Genomic DNA, 21,128 nt, shown 5'->3' on the forward strand with positions numbered 1-21,128 from the left:
CCTCTACTTTACACAAATATCCATAGCTTGTCTAATACAGCCTCTACTTTACACAAATATCCTTAGCGTGTCTAATACAGCCTCTACTTTAAACAGATATCCTTAGCGTGTCTAATACAGCCTCTACTTTACACAAATGTCCTTAGCGTGTCTAATACAGCCTCTACTTTAAACAAATATCCTTAGCGTGTCTAATACAGCCTCTACTTTACACAAATATCCTTAGCGTGTCTAATACAGCCTCTACTTTACACAAATATCCTTAGCGTGTCTAATACAGCCTCTACTTTAAACAAATGTCCTTAGCGTGTCTAATACAGCCTCTACTTTACACAAATATCCTTAGCGTGTCTAATACAGCCTCTACTTTACACAAATATCCTTAGCGTGTCTAATACAGCCTCTACTTTACACAAATATCCTTAGCGTGTCTAATACAGCCTCTACTTTACACAAATGTCCTTAGCGTGTCTAATACAGCCTCTACTTTACACAAATGTCCTTAGCGTGTCTAATACAGCCTCTACTTTACACAAATATCCATAGCTTGTCTAATAAAGCCTCTACTTTACACAAATATCTTTAGCGTGTCTAATACAGCCTCTACTTTAAACAGATATTCTTAGCGTGTCTAATACAGCCTCTACTTTACACAAATGTCCTTAGCGTGTCTAATACAGCCTCTACTTTAAACAAATATCCTTAGCGTGTCTAATACAGCCTCTACTTTACACAAATATCCTTAGCGTGTCTAATACAGCCTCTACTTTACACAAATATCCTTAGCGTGTCTAATACAGCCTCTACTTTAAACAAATGTCCTTAGCATGTCTAATACAGCCTCTACTTCACACAAATATCCTTAGCATGTCTAATACAGCCTCTACTTTACACAAACATCCTTAGCGTGTCTAATGCAGCCTCTACTTTAGACAAATGTCCTTAGCGTGTCTAATAAAGCCTCTACTTTAAACAAATATCCTTAGCGTGTCTAATACAGCCTCTACTTTACACAAATATCCTTAGCGTGTCTAATACAGCCTCTACTTTACACAAATATCCTTAGCGTGTCTAATACAGCCTCTACTTTACACAAATATCCTTAGTGTGTCTAATACAGCCTCTACTTTCGACAAATATCCTTAGCGTGTCGAATACAGCCTCTACTTTACACAAATATCCTTAGCGTGTCTAATACAGCCTCTACTTTACACAAATACCCTTAGCGTGTCTAATACAGCCTCTACTTTAGACAAATATCCTTAGCGTGTCTAATACAGCCTCTACTTTACACAAATATCCTTAGCGTGTCTAATACAGCCTCTACTTTACACAAATGTCCTTAGCGTGTCTAATACAGCCTCTACTTTACACAAATGTCCTTAGCGTGTCTAATACAGCCTCTACTTTACACAAATATCCATAGCTTGTCTAATACAGCCTCTACTTTACACAAATATCCTTAGCGTGTCTAATACAGCCTCTACTTTAAACAGATATCCTTAGCGTGTCTAATACAGCCTCTACTTTACACAAATGTCCTTAGCGTGTCTAATACAGCCTCTACTTTAAACAAATATCCTTAGCGTGTCTAATACAGCCTCTACTTTACACAAATATCCTTAGCGTGTCTAATACAGCCTCTACTTTACACAAATATCCTTAGCGTGTCTAATACAGCCTCTACTTTAAACAAATGTCCTTAGCGTGTCTAATACAGCCTCTACTTTACACAAATATCCTTAGCGTGTCTAATACAGCCTCTACTTTACACAAATGTCCTTAGCGTGTCTAATACAGCCTTTACTTTACACAAATGTCCTTAGCGTGTCTAATACAGCCTTTGCTTTACACAAATGTCCTTAGCGTGTCTAATACAGCCTCTACTTTAGACAAATGTCCTTAGCGTGTCTAATAAAGCCTCTACTTTAAACAAATATCCTTAGCGTGTCTAATACAGCCTCTACTTTGCACAAATATCCTTAGCGTGTCTAATACAGCCTCTACTTTACAGAATATCCTTAGCGTGTCTAATACAGCCTCTACTTTACACAAATATCCTTAGCGTTTCTAATACAGCCTCTACTTTACACAAATATCCTTAGCGTGTCTAATACAGCCTCTACTTTCGACAAATATCCTTAGCGTGTCTAATACAGCCTCTACTTTACACAAATATCCTTAGCGTGTCTAATACAGCCTCTACTTTACACAAATACCCTTAGCGTGTCTAATACAGCCTCTACTTTACACAAATATCCTTAGCGTGTCTAATACAGCCTCTACTTTCGACAAATATCCTTAGCGTGTCTAATACAGCCTCTACTTTACACAAATATCCTTAGCGTGTCTAATACAGCCTGTACTTTACACAAATGTCCTTAGCGTGTCTAACACAGCCTCTACTTTACACAAATATCCTTAGCGTGTCTAATACAGCCTCTACTTTACACAAATGTCCATAGCGTGTCTAATACAGCCTCTCCTTTAGACAAATATCCTTAGCGTGTCTAATACAGCCTCTACTTTACACAAATGTCCTTAGCGTGTCTAATACAGCCTCTACTTTACACAAATATCCTTAGCGTGTCTAATACAGCCTCTACATTACACAAATATCCTTAGCTTGTCTAATACAGCCTCTACTTTACACAAATATCCTTAGCGTGTCTAATACAGCCTCTACTTTACACAAATATCCTTAGCGTGTCTAATACAGCCTCTACTTTACACAAATGTCCTTAGCGTGTCTAATAAAGCCTCTACTTTAAACAAATGTCCTTAGCGTGTCTAATACAGCCTCTACTTTACACAAATATCCTTAGCGTGTCTAATACAGCCTCTACTTTACACAAATATCCTTAGCGTGTCTAATACAGCCTTTACTTTGCACAAATTTCCTTAGCGTGTCTAATACAGCCTCTACTTTAAACAAATATCCTTAGCGTGCCTAATACAGACTCTACTTTACACAAATGTCCTTAGCGTGTCTAATACAGCCTCTACTTTACACAAATATCCTTAGCGTGTCTAATACAGCCTCTACTTTACACAAATATCCTTAGCGTGTCTAATACAGCCTCTACTTTAGACAAATGTCCTTAGCGTGTCTAATAAAGCCTCTACTTTAAACAAATATCCTTAGCGTGTCTAATACAGCCTCTACTTTGCACAAATATCCTTAGCGTGTCTAATACAGCCTCTACTTTACACAAATATCCTTAGCATGTCTAATGCAGCCTCTACTTTAGACAAATGTCCTTAGCGTGTCTAATAAAGCCTCTACTTTAAACAAATATCCTTAGCCTGTCTAATACAGCCTCTACTTTACACAAATATCCTTAGCGTGTCTAATACAGCCTCTACTTTAAACAAATGTCCTTAGCGTGTCTAATACAGCCTCTACTTTACACAAATATCCTTAGCGTGTCTAATACAGCCTCTACTTTACACAAATGTCCTTAGCGTGTCTAATACAGCCTTTACTTTACACAAATGTCCTTAGCGTGTCTAATACAGCCTTTGCTTTACACAAATGTCCTTAGCGTGTCTAATACAGCCTCTACTTTAGACAAATGTCCTTAGCGTGTCTAATAAAGCCTCTACTTTAAACAAATATCCTTAGCGTGTCTAATACAGCCTCTACTTTGCACAAATATCCTCAGCGTGTCTAATACAGCCTCTACTTTACACAAATATCCTTAGCGTGTCTAATACAGCCTCTACTTTACACAAATATCCTTAGCGTTTCTAATACAGCCTCTACTTTACACAAATATCCTTAGCGTGTCTAATACAGCCTCTACTTTCGACAAATATCCTTAGCGTGTCTAATACAGCCTCTACTTTACACAAATATCCTTAGCGTGTCTAATACAGCCTCTACTTTACACAAATACCCTTAGCATGTCTAATACAGCCTCTACTTTACACAAATATCCTTAGCGTGTCTAATACAGCCTCTACTTTCGACAAATATCCTTAGCGTGTCTAATACAGCCTCTACTTTACACAAATATCCTTAGCGTGTCTAATACAGCCTGTACTTTACACAAATGTCCTTAGAGTGTCTAACACAGCCTCTACTTTACACAAATATCCTTAGCGTGTCTAATACAGCCTCTACTTTACACAAATGTCCTTAGCGTGTCTAATACAGCCTCTCCTTTAGACAAATATCCTTAGCGTGTCTAATACAGCCTCTACTTTACACAAATGTCCTTAGCGTGTCTAATACAGCCTCTACTTTACACAAATATCCTTAGCGTGTCTAATACAGCCTCTACATTACACAAATATCCTTAGCTTGTCTAATACAGCCTCTACTTTACACAAATATCCTTAGCGTGTCTAATACAGCCTCTACTTTACACAAATATCCTTAGCGTGTCTAATACAGCCTCTACTTTACACAAATGTCCTTAGCGTGTCTAATAAAGCCTCTACTTTAAACAAATGTCCTTAGCGTGTCTAATACAGCCTCTACTTTACACAAATATCCTTAGCGTGTCTAATACAGCCTCTACTTTACACAAATATCCTTAGCGTGTCTAATACAGCCTTTACTTTGCACAAATTTCCTTAGCGTGTCTAATACAGCCTCTACTTTAAACAAATATCCTTAGCGTGCCTAATACAGACTCTACTTTACACAAATGTCCTTAGCGTGTCTAATACAGCCTCTACTTTACACAAATATCCTTAGCGTGTCTAATACAGCCTCTACTTTACACAAATATCCTTAGCGTGTCTAATACAGCCTCTACTTTAGACAAATGTCCTTAGCGTGTCTAATAAAGCCTCTACTTTAAACAAATATCCTTAGCGTGTCTAATACAGCCTCTACTTTGCACAAATATCCTTAGCGTGTCTAATACAGCCTCTACTTTACACAAATATCCTTAGCATGTCTAATGCAGCCTCTACTTTAGACAAATGTCCTTAGCGTGTCTAATAAAGCCTCTACTTTAAACAAATATCCTTAGCGTGTCTAATACAGCCTCTACTTTACACAAATATCCTTAGCGTGTCTAATGCAGCCTCTACTTTAGACAAATGTCCTTAGCGTGTCTAATAAAGCCTCTACTTTAAACAAATATCCTTAGCGTGTCTAATACAGCCTCTACTTTACACAAATATCCTTAGCGTGTCTAATACAGCCTCTACTTTACACAAATATCCTTAGCGTGTCTAATACAGCCTCTACTTTACACAAATATCCTTAGCGTGTCTAATACAGCCTCTACTTTCGACAAATATCCTTAGCGTGTCGAATACAGCCTCTACTTTACACAAATATCCTTAGCGTGTCTAATACAGCCTCTACTTTACACAAATACCCTTAGCGTGTCTAATACAGCCTCTACTTTAGACAAATATCCTTAGCGTGTCTAATACAGCCTCTACTTTACACAAATATCCTTAGCATGTCTAATACAGCCTCTACTTTACACAAATGTCCTTAGCGTGTCTAATACAGCCTCTACTTTACACAAATGTCCTTAGCGTGTCTAATACAGCCTCTACTTTACACAAATATCCATAGCTTGTCTAATACAGCCTCTACTTTACACAAATATCCTTAGCGTGTCTAATACAGCCTCTACTTTAAACAGATATCCTTAGCGTGTCTAATACAGCCTCTACTTTACACAAATGTCCTTAGCGTGTCTAATACAGCCTCTACTTTAAACAAATATCCTTAGCGTGTCTAATACAGCCTCTACTTTACACAAATATCCTTAGCGTGTCTAATACAGCCTCTACTTTACACAAATATCCTTAGCGTGTCTAATACAGCCTCTACTTTAAACAAATGACCTTAGCGTGACTAATACAGCCTCTACTTTACACAAATATCCTTAGCGTGTCTAATACAGCCTCTACTTTACACAAATGTCCTTAGCGTGTCTAATACAGCCTTTACTTTACACAAATGTCCTTAGCGTGTCTAATACAGCCTTTGCTTTACACAAATGTCCTTAGCGTGTCTAATACAGCCTCTACTTTAGACAAATGTCCTTAGCGTGTCTAATAAAGCCTCTACTTTAAACAAATATCCTTAGCGTGTCTAATACAGCCTCTACTTTGCACAAATATCCTTAGCGTGTCTAATACAGCCTCTACTTTACACAAATATCCTTAGCGTGTCTAATACAGCCTCTACTTTACACAAATATCCTTAGCCTGTCTAATACAGCCTCTACTTTACACAAATATCCTTAGCGTGTCTAATACAGCCTCTACTTTCGACAAATATCCTTAGCGTGTCTAATACAGCCTCTACTTTACACAAATATCCTTAGCGTGTCTAATACAGCCTCTACTTTACACAAATACCCTTAGCGTGTCTAATACAGCCTCTACTTTACACAAATATCCTTAGCATGTCTAATACAGCCTCTACTTTCGACAAATATCCTTAGCGTGTCTAATACAGCCTCTACTTTACACAAATACCCTTAGCGTGTCTAATACAGCCTCTACTTTAGACAAATATCCTTAGCGTGTCTAATACAGCCTCTACTTTACACAAATATCCTTAGCGTGTCTAATACAGCCTCTACTTTACACAAATGTCCTTAGCGTGTCTAATACAGCCTCTACTTTACACAAATGTCCTTAGCGTGTCTAATACAGCCTCTACTTTACACAAATATCCATAGCTTGTCTAATACAGCCTCTACTTTACACAAATATCCTTAGCGTGTCTAATACAGCCTCTACTTTAAACAGATATCCTTAGCGTGTCTAATACAGCCTCTACTTTACACAAATGTCCTTAGCGTGTCTAATACAGCCTCTACTTTAAACAAATATCCTTAGCGTGTCTAATACAGCCTCTACTTTACACAAATATCCTTAGCGTGTCTAATACAGCCTCTACTTTACACAAATATCCTTAGCGTGTCTAATACAGCCTCTACTTTAAACAAATGTCCTTAGCATGTCTAATACAGCCTCTACTTTACACCAATATCCTTAGCGTGTCTAATACAGCCTCTACTATGCACAAATATCCTTAGCGTGTCTAATACAGCCTCTACTTTACACAAATATCCTTAGCGTGTCTAATACAGCCTCTACTTTACACAAATATCCTTAGCGTGTCTAATACAGCCTCTACTTTACACAAATATCCTTAGCGTGTCTAATACAGCCTCTACTTTCGACAAATATCCTTAGCGTGTCTAATACAGCCTCTACTTTACACAAATATCCTTAGCGTGTCTAATACAGCCTCTACTTTACACAAATACCCTTAGCGTGTCTAATACAGCCTCTACTTTACACAAATATCCTTAGCGTGTCTAATACAGCCTCTACTTTCGACAAATATCCTTAGCGTGTCTAATACAGCCTCTACTTTACACAAATACCCTTAGCGTGTCTAATACAGCCTCTACTTTAGACAAATATCCTTAGCGTGTCTAATACAGCCTCTACTTTACACAAATATCCTTAGCGTGTCTAATACAGCCTCTACTTTACACAAATGTCCTTAGCGTGTCTAATACAGCCTCTACTTTACACAAATGTCCTTAGCGTGTCTAATACAGCCTCTACTTTACACAAATATCCATAGCTTGTCTAATACAGCCTCTACTTTACACAAATATCCTTAGCGTGTCTAATACAGCCTCTACTTTAAACAGATATCCTTAGCGTGTCTAATACAGCCTCTACTTTACACAAATGTCCTTAGCGTGTCTAATACAGCCTCTACTTTAAACAAATATCCTTAGCGTGTCTAATACAGCCTCTACTTTACACAAATATCCTTAGCGTGTCTAATACAGCCTCTACTTTACACAAATATCCTTAGCGTGTCTAATACAGCCTCTACTTTAAACAAATGTCCTTAGCATGTCTAATACAGCCTCTACTTTACACAAATATCCTTAGCGTGTCTAATACAGCCTCTACTTTACACAAATATCCTTAGCGTGTCTAATGCAGCCTCTACTTTAGACAAATGTCCTTAGCGTGTCTAATAAAGCCTCTACTTTAAACAAATATCCTTAGCGTGTCTAATACAGCCTCTACTTTACACAAATATCCTTAGCGTGTCTAATACAGCCTCTACTTTACACAAATATCCTTAGCGTGTCTAATACAGCCTCTACTTTACACAAATATCCTTAGCGTGTCTAATACAGCCTCTACTTTCGACAAATATCCTTAGCGTGTCGAATACAGCCTCTACTTTACACAAATATCCTTAGCATGTCTAATACAGCCTCTACTTTACACAAATACCCTTAGCGTGTCTAATACAGCCTCTACTTTAGACAAATATCCTTAGCGTGTCTAATACAGCCTCTACTTTACACAAATATCCTTAGCGTGTCTAATACAGCCTCTACTTTACACAAATGTCCTTAGCGTGTCTAATACAGCCTCTACTTTACACAAATGTCCTTAGCGTGTCTAATACAGCCTCTACTTTACACAAATATCCATAGCTTGTCTAATACAGCCTCTACTTTACACAAATATCCTTAGCGTGTCTAATACAGCCTCTACTTTAAACAGATATCCTTAGCGTGTCTAATACAGCCTCTACTTTACACAAATATCCTTAGCGTGTCTAATACAGCCTCTACTTTACACAAATGTCCTTAGCGTGTCTAATACAGCCTCTACTTTACACAAATGTCCTTAGCGTGTCTAATACAGCCTCTACTTTACACAAATATCCATAGCTTGTCTAATACAGCCTCTACTTTACACAAATATCCTTAGCGTGTCTAATACAGCCTCTACTTTACACAAATATCCTTAGCGTGTCTAATACAGCCTCTACTTTCGACAAATATCCTTAACGTGTCGAATACAGCCTCTACTTTACACAAATATCCTTAGCGTGTCTAATACAGCCTCTACTTTACACAAATACCCTTAGCGTGTCTAATACAGCCTCTACTTTAGACAAATATCCATAGCGTGTCTAATACAGCCTCTACTTTACACAAATATCCATAGCTTGTCTAATACAGCCTCTACTTTACACAAATATCCTTAGCGTGTCTAATACAGCCTCTACTTTAAACAGATATCCTTAGCGTGTCTAATACAGCCTCTACTTTACACAAATACCCTTAGCGTGTCTAATACAGCCTCTACTTTAGACAAATATCCTTAGCGTGTCTAATACAGCCTCTACTTTACACAAATATCCATAGCTTGTCTAATACAGCCACTACTTTACACAAATATCCTTAGCGTGTCTAATACAGCCTCTACTTTAAACAGATATCCTTAGCGTGTCTAATACAGCCTCTACTTTACACAAATATCCTTAGCGTGTCTAATACAGCCTCTACTTTACACAAATGTCCTTAGCGTGTCTAATACAGCCTCTACTTTACACAAATGTCCTTAGCGTGTCTAATACAGCCTCTACTTTACACAAATATCCATAGCTTGTCTAATACAGCCTCTACTTTACACAAATATCCTTAGCGTGTCTAATACAGCCTCTACTTTACACAAATATCCTTAGCGTGTCTAATACAGCCTCTACTTTCGACAAATATCCTTAGCATGTCGAATACAGCCTCTACTTTACACAAATATCCTTAGCGTGTCTAATACAGCCTCTACTTTACACAAATACCCTTAGCGTGTCTAATACAGCCTCTACTTTACACAAATATCCTTAGCGTGTCTAATACAGCCTCTACTTTCGACAAATATCCTTAGCGTGTCGAATACAGCCTCTACTTTACACAAATATCCTTAGCATGTCTAATACAGCCTCTACTTTACACAAATACCCTTAGCGTGTCTAATACAGCCTCTACTTTAGACAAATATCCTTAGCGTGTCTAATACAGCCTCTACTTTACACAAATATCCTTAGCGTGTCTAATACAGCCTCTACATTACACAAATGTCCTTAGCGTGTCTAATACAGCCTCTACTTTACACAAATGTCCTTAGCGTGTCTAATACAGCCTCTACTTTACACAAATATCCATAGCTTGTCTAATACAGCCTCTACTTTACACAAATATCCTTAGCGTGTCTAATACAGCCTCTACTTTAAACAGATATCCTTAGCGTGTCTAATACAGCCTCTACTTTACACAAATATCCTTAGCGTGTCTAATACAGCCTCTACTTTACACAAATGTCCTTAGCGTGTCTAATACAGCCTCTACTTTACACAAATGTCCTTAGCGTGTCTAATACAGCCTCTACTTTACACAAATATCCATAGCTTGTCTAATACAGCCTCTACTTTACACAAATATCCTTAGCGTGTCTAATACAGCCTCTACTTTACACAAATATCCTTAGCGTGTCTAATACAGCCTCTACTTTCGACAAATATCCTTAGCGTGTCGAATACAGCCTCTACTTTACACAAATATCCTTAGCGTGTCTAATACAGCCTCTACTTTACACAAATACCCTTAGCGTGTCTAATACAGCCTCTACTTTAGACAAATATCCTTAGCGTGTCTAATACAGCCTCTACTTTACACAAATATCCATAGCTTGTCTAATACAGCCTCTACTTTACACAAATATCCTTAGCGTGTCTAATACAGCCTCTACTTTAAACAGATATCCTTAGCGTGTCTAATACAGCCTCTACTTTACACAAATACCCTTAGCGTGTCTAATACAGCCTCTACTTTAGACAAATATCCTTAGCGTGTCTAATACAGCCTCTACTTTACACAAATATCCATAGCTTGTCTAATACAGCCTCTACTTTACACAAATATCCTTAGCGTGTCTAATACAGCCTCTACTTTAAACAGATATCCTTAGCGTGTCTAATACAGCCTCTACTTTACACAAATATCCTTAGCGTGTCTAATACAGCCTCTACTTTACACAAATGTCCTTAGCGTGTCTAATACAGCCTCTACTTTACACAAATGTCCTTAGCGTGTCTAATACAGCCTCTACTTTACACAAATATCCATAGCTTGTCTAATACAGCCTCTACTTTACACAAATATCCTTAGCGTGTCTAATACAGCCTCTACTTTACACAAATATCCTTAGCGTGTCTAATACAGCCTCTACTTTCGACAAATATCCTTAGCATGTCGAATACAGCCTCTACTTTACACAAATATCCTTAGCGTGTCTAATACAGCCTCTACTTTACACAAATACCCTTAGCGTGTCTAATACAGCCTCTACTTTAGACAAATATCCTTAGCGTGTCTAATACAGCCTCTACTTTACACAAATATCCTTAGCGTGTCTAATACAGCCTCTACTTTACACAAATGTCCTTAGCGTGTCTAATACAGCCTCTACTTTACACAAATGTCCTTAGCGTGTCTAATACAGCCTCTACTTTACACAAATATCCATAGCTTGTCTAATACAGCCTCTACTTTACACAAATATCCTTAGCGTGTCTAATACAGCCTCTACTTTAAACAGATATCCTTAGCGTGTCTAATACAGCCTCTACTTTACACAAATGTCCTTAGCGTGTCTAATACAGCCTCTACTTTAAACAAATATCCTTAGCGTGTCTAATACAGCCTCTACTTTACACAAATATCCTTAGCGTGTCTAATACAGCCTCTACTTTACACAAATATCCTTAGCGTGTCTAATACAGCCTCTACTTTAAACAAATGTCCTTAGCGTGTCTAATACAGCCTCTACTTTACACAAATATCCTTAGCGTGTCTAATACAGCCTCTACTTTACACAAATGTCCTTAGCGTGTCTAATACAGCCTTTACTTTACACAAATGTCCTTAGCGTGTCTAATTCATGCTTTGCTTTACACAAATGTCCTTAGCGTGTCTAATACAGCCTCTACTTTAGACAAATGTCCTTAGCGTGTCTAATAAAGCCTCTACTTTAAACAAATATCCTTAGCGTGTCTAATACAGCCTCTACTTTGCACAAATATCCTTAGCGTGTCTAATACAGCCTCTACTTTACACAAATATCCTTAGCGTGTCTAATACAGCCTCTACTTTACACAAATATCCTTAGCGTGTCTAATACAGCCTCTACTTTACACAAATATCCTTAGCGTGTCTAATACAGCCTCTACTTTCGACAAATATCCTTAGCGTGTCTAATACAGCCTCTACTTTACACAAATATCCTTAGCGTGTCTAATACAGCCTCTACTTTACACAAATACCCTTAGCGTGTCTAATACAGCCTCTACTTTACACAAATATCCTTAGCGTGTCTAATACAGCCTCTACTTTCGACAAATATCCTTAGCGTGTCTAATACAGCCTCTACTTTACACAAATACCCTTAGCGTGTCTAATACAGCCTCTACTTTAGACAAATATCCTTAGCGTGTCTAATACAGCCTCTACTTTACACAAATATCCTTAGCGTGTCTAATACAGCCTCTACTTTACACAAATGTCCTTAGCGTGTCTAATACAGCCTCTACTTTACACAAATGTCCTTAGCGTGTCTAATACAGCCTCTACTTTACACAAATATCCATAGCTTGTCTAATACAGCCTCTACTTTACACAAATATCCTTAGCGTGTCTAATACAGCCTCTACTTTAAACAGATATCCTTAGCGTGTCTAATACAGCCTCTACTTTACACAAATGTCCTTAGCGTGTCTAATACAGCCTCTACTTTAAACAAATATCCTTAGCGTGTCTAATACAGCCTCTACTTTACACAAATATCCTTAGCGTGTCTAATACAGCCTCTACTTTACACAAATACCCTTAGCGTGTCTAATACAGCCTCTACTTTACACAAATATCCTTAGCGTGTCTAATACAGCCTCTACTTTCGACAAATATCCTTAGCGTGTCTAATACAGCCTCTACTTTACACAAATACCCTTAGCGTGTCTAATACAGCCTCTACTTTAGACAAATATCCTTAGCGTGTCTAATACAGCCTCTACTTTACACAAATATCCTTAGCGTGTCTAATACAGCCTCTACTTTACACAAATGTCCTTAGCGTGTCTAATACAGCCTCTACTTTACACAAATGTCCTTAGCGTGTCTAATACAGCCTCTACTTTACACAAATATCCATAGCTTGTCTAATACAGCCTCTACTTTACACAAATATCCTTAGCGTGTCTAATACAGCCTCTACTTTAAACAGATATCCTTAGCGTGTCTAATACAGCCTCTACTTTACACAAATGTCCTTAGCGTGTCTAATACAGCCTCTACTTTAAAACAAATATCCTTAGCGTGTCTAATACAGCCTCTACTTTACACAAATATCCTTAGCGTGTCTAATACAGCCTCTACTTTACACAAATATCCTTAGCGTGTCTAATACAGCCTCTACTTTAAACAAATGTCCTTAGCATGTCTAATACAGCCTCTACTTTACACCAATATCCTTAGCGTGTCTAATACAGCCTCTACTATGCACAAATATCCTTAGCGTGTCTAATACAGCCTCTACTTTACACAAATATCCTTAGCGTGTCTAATACAGCCTCTACTTTACACAAATATCCTTAGCGTGTCTAATACAGCCTCTACTTTACACAAATATCCTTAGCGTGTCTAATACAGCCTCTACTTTCGACAAATATCCTTAGCGTGTCTAATACAGCCTCTACTTTACACAAATATCCTTAGCGTGTCTAATACAGCCTCTACTTTACACAAATACCCTTAGCGTGTCTAATACAGCCTCTACTTTACACAAATATCCTTAGCGTGTCTAATACAGCCTCTACTTTCGACAAATATCCTTAGCGTGTCTAATACAGCCTCTACTTTACACAAATACCCTTAGCGTGTCTAATACAGCCTCTACTTTAGACAAATATCCTTAGCGTGTCTAATACAGCCTCTACTTTACACAAATATCCTTAGCGTGTCTAATACAGCCTCTACTTTACACAAATGTCCTTAGCGTGTCTAATACAGCCTCTACTTTACACAAATGTCCTTAGCGTGTCTAATACAGCCTCTACTTTACACAAATATCCATAGCTTGTCTAATACAGCCTCTACTTTACACAAATATCCTTAGCGTGTCTAATACAGCCTCTACTTTAAACAGATATCCTTAGCGTGTCTAATACAGCCTCTACTTTACACAAATGTCCTTAGCGTGTCTAATACAGCCTCTACTTTAAACAAATATCCTTAGCGTGTCTAATACAGCCTCTACTTTACACAAATATCCTTAGCGTGTCTAATACAGCCTCTACTTTACACAAATATCCTTAGCGTGTCTAATACAGCCTCTACTTTAAACAAATGTCCTTAGCATGTCTAATACAGCCTCTACTTTACACAAATATCCTTAGCGTGTCTAATACAGCCTCTACTTTACACAAATATCCTTAGCGTGTCTAATGCAGCCTCTACTTTAGACAAATGTCCTTAGCGTGTCTAATAAAGCCTCTACTTTAAACAAATATCCTTAGCGTGTCTAATACAGCCTCTACTTTACACAAATATCCTTAGCGTGTCTAATACAGCCTCTACTTTACACAAATATCCTTAGCGTGTCTAATACAGCCTCTACTTTACACAAATATCCTTAGCGTGTCTAATACAGCCTCTACTTTCGACAAATATCCTTAGCGTGTCGAATACAGCCTCTACTTTACACAAATATCCTTAGCATGTCTAATACAGCCTCTACTTTACACAAATACCCTTAGCGTGTCTAATACAGCCTCTACTTTAGACAAATATCCTTAGCGTGTCTAATACAGCCTCTACTTTACACAAATATCCTTAGCGTGTCTAATACAGCCTCTACTTTACACAAATGTCCTTAGCGTGTCTAATACAGCCTCTACTTTACACAAATGTCCTTAGCGTGTCTAATACAGCCTCTACTTTACACAAATATCCATAGCTTGTCTAATACAGCCTCTACTTTACACAAATATCCTTAGCGTGTCTAATACAGCCTCTACTTTAAACAGATATCCTTAGCGTGTCTAATACAGCCTCTACTTTACACAAATATCCTTAGCGTGTCTAATACAGCCTCTACTTTACACAAATGTCCTTAGCGTGTCTAATACAGCCTCTACTTTACACAAATGTCCTTAGCGTGTCTAATACAGCCTCTACTTTACACAAATATCCATAGCTTGTCTAATACAGCCTCTACTTTACACAAATATCCTTAGCGTGTCTAATACAGCCTCTACTTTACACAAATATCCTTAGCGTGTCTAATACAGCCTCTACTTTCGACAAATATCCTTAACGTGTCGAATACAGCCTCTACTTTACACAAATATCCTTAGCGTGTCTAATACAGCCTCTACTTTACACAAATACCCTTAGCGTGTCTAATACAGCCTCTACTTTAGACAAATATCCATAGCGTGTCTAATACAGCCTCTACTTTACACAAATATCCATAGCTTGTCTAATACAGCCTCTACTTTACACAAATATCCTTAGCGTGTCTAATACAGCCTCTACTTTAAACAGATATCCTTAGCGTGTCTAATACAGCCTCTACTTTACACAAATACCCTTAGCGTGTCTAATACAGCCTCTACTTTAGACAAATATCCTTAGCGTGTCTAATACAGCCTCTACTTTACACAAATATCCATAGCTTGTCTAATACAGCCACTACTTTACACAAATATCCTTAGCGTGTCTAATACAGCCTCTACTTTAAACAGATATCCTTAGCGTGTCTAATACAGCCTCTACTTTACACAAATATCCTTAGCGTGTCTAATACAGCCTCTACTTTACACAAATGTCCTTAGCGTGTCTAATACAGCCTCTACTTTACACAAATGTCCTTAGCGTGTCTAATACAGCCTCTACTTTACACAAATATCCATAGCTTGTCTAATACAGCCTCTACTTTACACAAATATCCTTAGCGTGTCTAATACAGCCTCTACTTTACACAAATATCCTTAGCGTGTCTAATACAGCCTCTACTTTCGACAAATATCCTTAGCATGTCGAATACAGCCTCTACTTTACACAAATATCCTTAGCGTGTCTAATACAGCCTCTACTTTACACAAATACCCTTAGCGTGTCTAATACAGCCTCTACTTTACACAAATATCCTTAGCGTGTCTAATACAGCCTCTACTTTCGACAAATATCCTTAGCGTGTCGAATACAGCCTCTACTTTACACAAATATCCTTAGCATGTCTAATACAGCCTCTACTTTACACAAATACCCTTAGCGTGTCTAATACAGCCTCTACTTTAGACAAATATCCTTAGCGTGTCTAATACAGCCTCTACTTTACACAAATATCCTTAGCGTGTCTAATACAGCCTCTACATTACACAAATGTCCTTAGCGTGTCTAATACAGCCTCTACTTTACACAAATGTCCTTAGCGTGTCTAATACAGCCTCTACTTTACACAAATATCCATAGCTTGTCTAATACAGCCTCTACTTTACACAAATATCCTTAGCGTGTCTAATACAGCCTCTACTTTAAACAGATATCCTTAGCGTGTCTAATACAGCCTCTACTTTACACAAATATCCTTAGCGTGTCTAATACAGCCTCTACTTTACACAAATGTCCTTAGCGTGTCTAATACAGCCTCTACTTTACACAAATGTCCTTAGCGTGTCTAATACAGCCTCTACTTTACACAAATATCCATAGCTTGTCTAATACAGCCTCTACTTTACACAAATATCCTTAGCGTGTCTAATACAGCCTCTACTTTACACAAATATCCTTAGCGTGTCTAATACAGCCTCTACTTTCGACAAATATCCTTAGCGTGTCGAATACAGCCTCTACTTTACACAAATATCCTTAGCGTGTCTAATACAGCCTCTACTTTACACAAATACCCTTAGCGTGTCTAATACAGCCTCTACTTTAGACAAATATCCTTAGCGTGTCTAATACAGCCTCTACTTTACACAAATATCCATAGCTTGTCTAATACAGCCTCTACTTTACACAAATATCCTTAGCGTGTCTAATACAGCCTCTACTTTAAACAGATATCCTTAGCGTGTCTAATACAGCCTCTACTTTACACAAATACCCTTAGCGTGTCTAATACAGCCTCTACTTTAGACAAATATCCTTAGCGTGTCTAATACAGCCTCTACTTTACACAAATATCCATAGCTTGTCTAATACAGCCTCTACTTTACACAAATATCCTTAGCGTGTCTAATACAGCCTCTACTTTAAACAGATATCCTTAGCGTGTCTAATACAGCCTCTACTTTACACAAATATCCTTAGCGTGTCTAATACAGCCTCTACTTTACACAAATGTCCTTAGCGTGTCTAATACAGCCTCTACTTTACACAAATGTCCTTAGCGTGTCTAATACAGCCTCTACTTTACACAAATATCCATAGCTTGTCTAATACAGCCTCTACTTTACACAAATATCCTTAGCGTGTCTAATACAGCCTCTACTTTACACAAATATCCTTAGCGTGTCTAATACAGCCTCTACTTTCGACAAATATCCTTAGCATGTCGAATACAGCCTCTACTTTACACAAATATCCTTAGCGTGTCTAATACAGCCTCTACTTTACACAAATACCCTTAGCGTGTCTAATACAGCCTCTACTTTAGACAAATATCCTTAGCGTGTCTAATACAGCCTCTACTTTACACAAATATCCTTAGCGTGTCTAATACAGCCTCTACTTTACACAAATGTCCTTAGCGTGTCTAATACAGCCTCTACTTTACACAAATGTCCTTAGCGTGTCTAATACAGCCTCTACTTTACACAAATATCCATAGCTTGTCTAATACAGCCTCTACTTTACACAAATATCCTTAGCGTGTCTAATACAGCCTCTACTTTAAACAGATATCCTTAGCGTGTCTAATACAGCCTCTACTTTACACAAATGTCCTTAGCGTGTCTAATACAGCCTCTACTTTAAACAAATATCCTTAGCGTGTCTAATACAGCCTCTACTTTACACAAATATCCTTAGCGTGTCTAATACAGCCTCTACTTTACACAAATATCCTTAGCGTGTCTAATACAGCCTCTACTTTAAACAAATGTCCTTAGCGTGTCTAATACAGCCTCTACTTTACACAAATATCCTTAGCGTGTCTAATACAGCCTCTACTTTACACAAATGTCCTTAGCGTGTCTAATACAGCCTTTACTTTACACAAATGTCCTTAGCGTGTCTAATTCATGCTTTGCTTTACACAAATGTCCTTAGCGTGTCTAATACAGCCTCTACTTTAGACAAATGTCCTTAGCGTGTCTAATAAAGCCTCTACTTTAAACAAATATCCTTAGCGTGTCTAATACAGCCTCTACTTTGCACAAATATCCTTAGCGTGTCTAATACAGCCTCTACTTTACACAAATATCCTTAGCGTGTCTAATACAGCCTCTACTTTACACAAATATCCTTAGCGTGTCTAATACAGCCTCTACTTTACACAAATATCCTTAGCGTGTCTAATACAGCCTCTACTTTCGACAAATATCCTTAGCGTGTCTAATACAGCCTCTACTTTACACAAATATCCTTAGCGTGTCTAATACAGCCTCTACTTTACACAAATACCCTTAGCGTGTCTAATACAGCCTCTACTTTACACAAATATCCTTAGCGTGTCTAATACAGCCTCTACTTTCGACAAATATCCTTAGCGTGTCTAATACAGCCTCTACTTTACACAAATACCCTTAGCGTGTCTAATACAGCCTCTACTTTAGACAAATATCCTTAGCGTGTCTAATACAGCCTCTACTTTACACAAATATCCTTAGCGTGTCTAATACAGCCTCTACTTTACACAAATGTCCTTAGCGTGTCTAATACAGCCTCTACTTTACACAAATGTCCTTAGCGTGTCTAATACAGCCTCTACTTTACACAAATATCCATAGCTTGTCTAATACAGCCTCTACTTTACACAAATATCCTTAGCGTGTCTAATACAGCCTCTACTTTAAACAGATATCCTTAGCGTGTCTAATACAGCCTCTACTTTACACAAATGTCCTTAGCGTGTCTAATACAGCCTCTACTTTAAACAAATATCCTTAGCGTGTCTAATACAGCCTCTACTTTACACAAATATCCATAGCTTGTCTAATACAGCCTCTACTTTACACAAATATCCTTAGCGTGTCTAATACAGCCTCTACTTTAAACAGATATCCTTAGCGTGTCTAATACAGCCTCTACTTTACACAAATGTCCTTAGCGTGTCTAATACAGCCTCTACTTTAAACAAATATCCTTAGCGTGTCTAATACAGCCTCTACTTTACACAAATATCCTTAGCGTGTCTAATACAGCCTCTACTTTAAACAAATGTCCTTAGCATGTCTAATACAGCCTCTACTTTACACCAATATCCTTAGCGTGTCTAATACAGCCTCTACTATGCACAAATATCCTTAGCGTGTCTAATACAGCCTCTACTTTACACAAATATCCTTAGCGTGTCTAATACAGCCTCTACTTTACACAAATATCCTTAGCGTGTCTAATACAGCCTCTACTTTACACAAATATCCTTAGCGTGTCTAATACAGCCTCTACTTTCGACAAATATCCTTAGCGTGTCTAATACAGCCTCTACTTTACACAAATATCCTTAGCGTGTCTAATACAGCCTCTACTTTACACAAATACCCTTAGCGTGTCTAATACAGCCTCTACTTTACACAAATATCCTTAGCGTGTCTAATACAGCCTCTACTTTCGACAAATATCCTTAGCGTGTCTAATACAGCCTCTACTTTACACAAATACCCTTAGCGTGTCTAATACAGCCTCTACTTTAGACAAATATCCTTAGCGTGTCTAATACAGCCTCTACTTTACACAAATATCCTTAGCGTGTCTAATACAGCCTCTACTTTACACAAATGTCCTTAGCGTGTCTAATACAGCCTCTACTTTACACAAATGTCCTTAGCGTGTCTAATACAGCCTCTACTTTACACAAATATCCGTAGCTTGTCTAATACAGCCTCTACTTTACACAAATATCCTTAGCGTGTCTAATACAGCCTCTACTTTAAACAGATATCCTTAGCGTGTCTAATACAGCCTCTACTTTACACAAATGTCCTTAGCGTGTCTAATACAGCCTCTACTTTAAACAAATATCCTTAGCGTGTCTAATACAGCCTCTACTTGACACAAATATCCTTAGCGTGTCTAATACAGCCTCTACTTTACACAAATATCCTTAGCGTGTCTAATACAGCCTCTACTTTAAACAAATGTCCTTAGCATGTCTAATACAGCCTCTACTTTACACAAATATCCTTAGCGTGTCTAATACAGCCTCTACTTTACACAAATATCCTTAGCGTGTCTAATGCAGCCTCTACTTTAGACAAATGTCCTTAGCGTGTCTAATAAAGCCTCTACTTTAAACAAATATCCTTAGCGTGTCTAATACAGCCTCTACTTTACACAAATATCCTTAGCGTGTCTAATACAGCCTCTACTTTACACAAATATCCTTAGCGTGTCTAATACAGCCTCTACTTTACACAAATATCCTTAGCGTGTCTAATACAGCCTCTACTTTCGACAAATATCCTTAGCGTGTCGAATACAGCCTCTACTTTACACAAATATCCTTAGCATGTCTAATACAGCCTCTACTTTACACAAATACCCTTAGCGTGTCTAATACAGCCTCTACTTTAGACAAATATCCTTAGCGTGTCTAATACAGCCTCTACTTTACACAAATATCCTTAGCGTGTCTAATACAGCCTCTACTTTACACAAATGTCCTTAGCGTGTCTAATACAGCCTCTACTTTACACAAATGTCCTTAGCGTGTCTAATACAGCCTCTACTTTACACAAATATCCATAGCTTGTCTAATACAGCCTCTACTTTACACAAATATCCTTAGCGTGTCTAATACAGCCTCTACTTTAAACAGATATCCTTAGCGTGTCTAATACAGCCTCTACTTTACACAAATATCCTTAGCGTGTCTAATACAGCCTCTACTTTACACAAATGTCCTTAGCGTGTCTAATACAGCCTCTACTTTACACAAATGTCCTTAGCGTGTCTAATACAGCCTCTACTTTACACAAATATCCATAGCTTGTCTAATACAGCCTCTACTTTACACAAATATCCTTAGCGTGTCTAATACAGCCTCTACTTTACACAAATATCCTTAGCGTGTCTAATACAGCCTCTACT

This window comes from Somniosus microcephalus, chromosome 22, assembly GCF_052327205.1.
Source record: "Somniosus microcephalus isolate GS21.2 chromosome 22, FLI_Smic_1.0, whole genome shotgun sequence".
Lineage (NCBI taxonomy): Eukaryota > Metazoa > Chordata > Chondrichthyes > Squaliformes > Somniosidae > Somniosus > Somniosus microcephalus.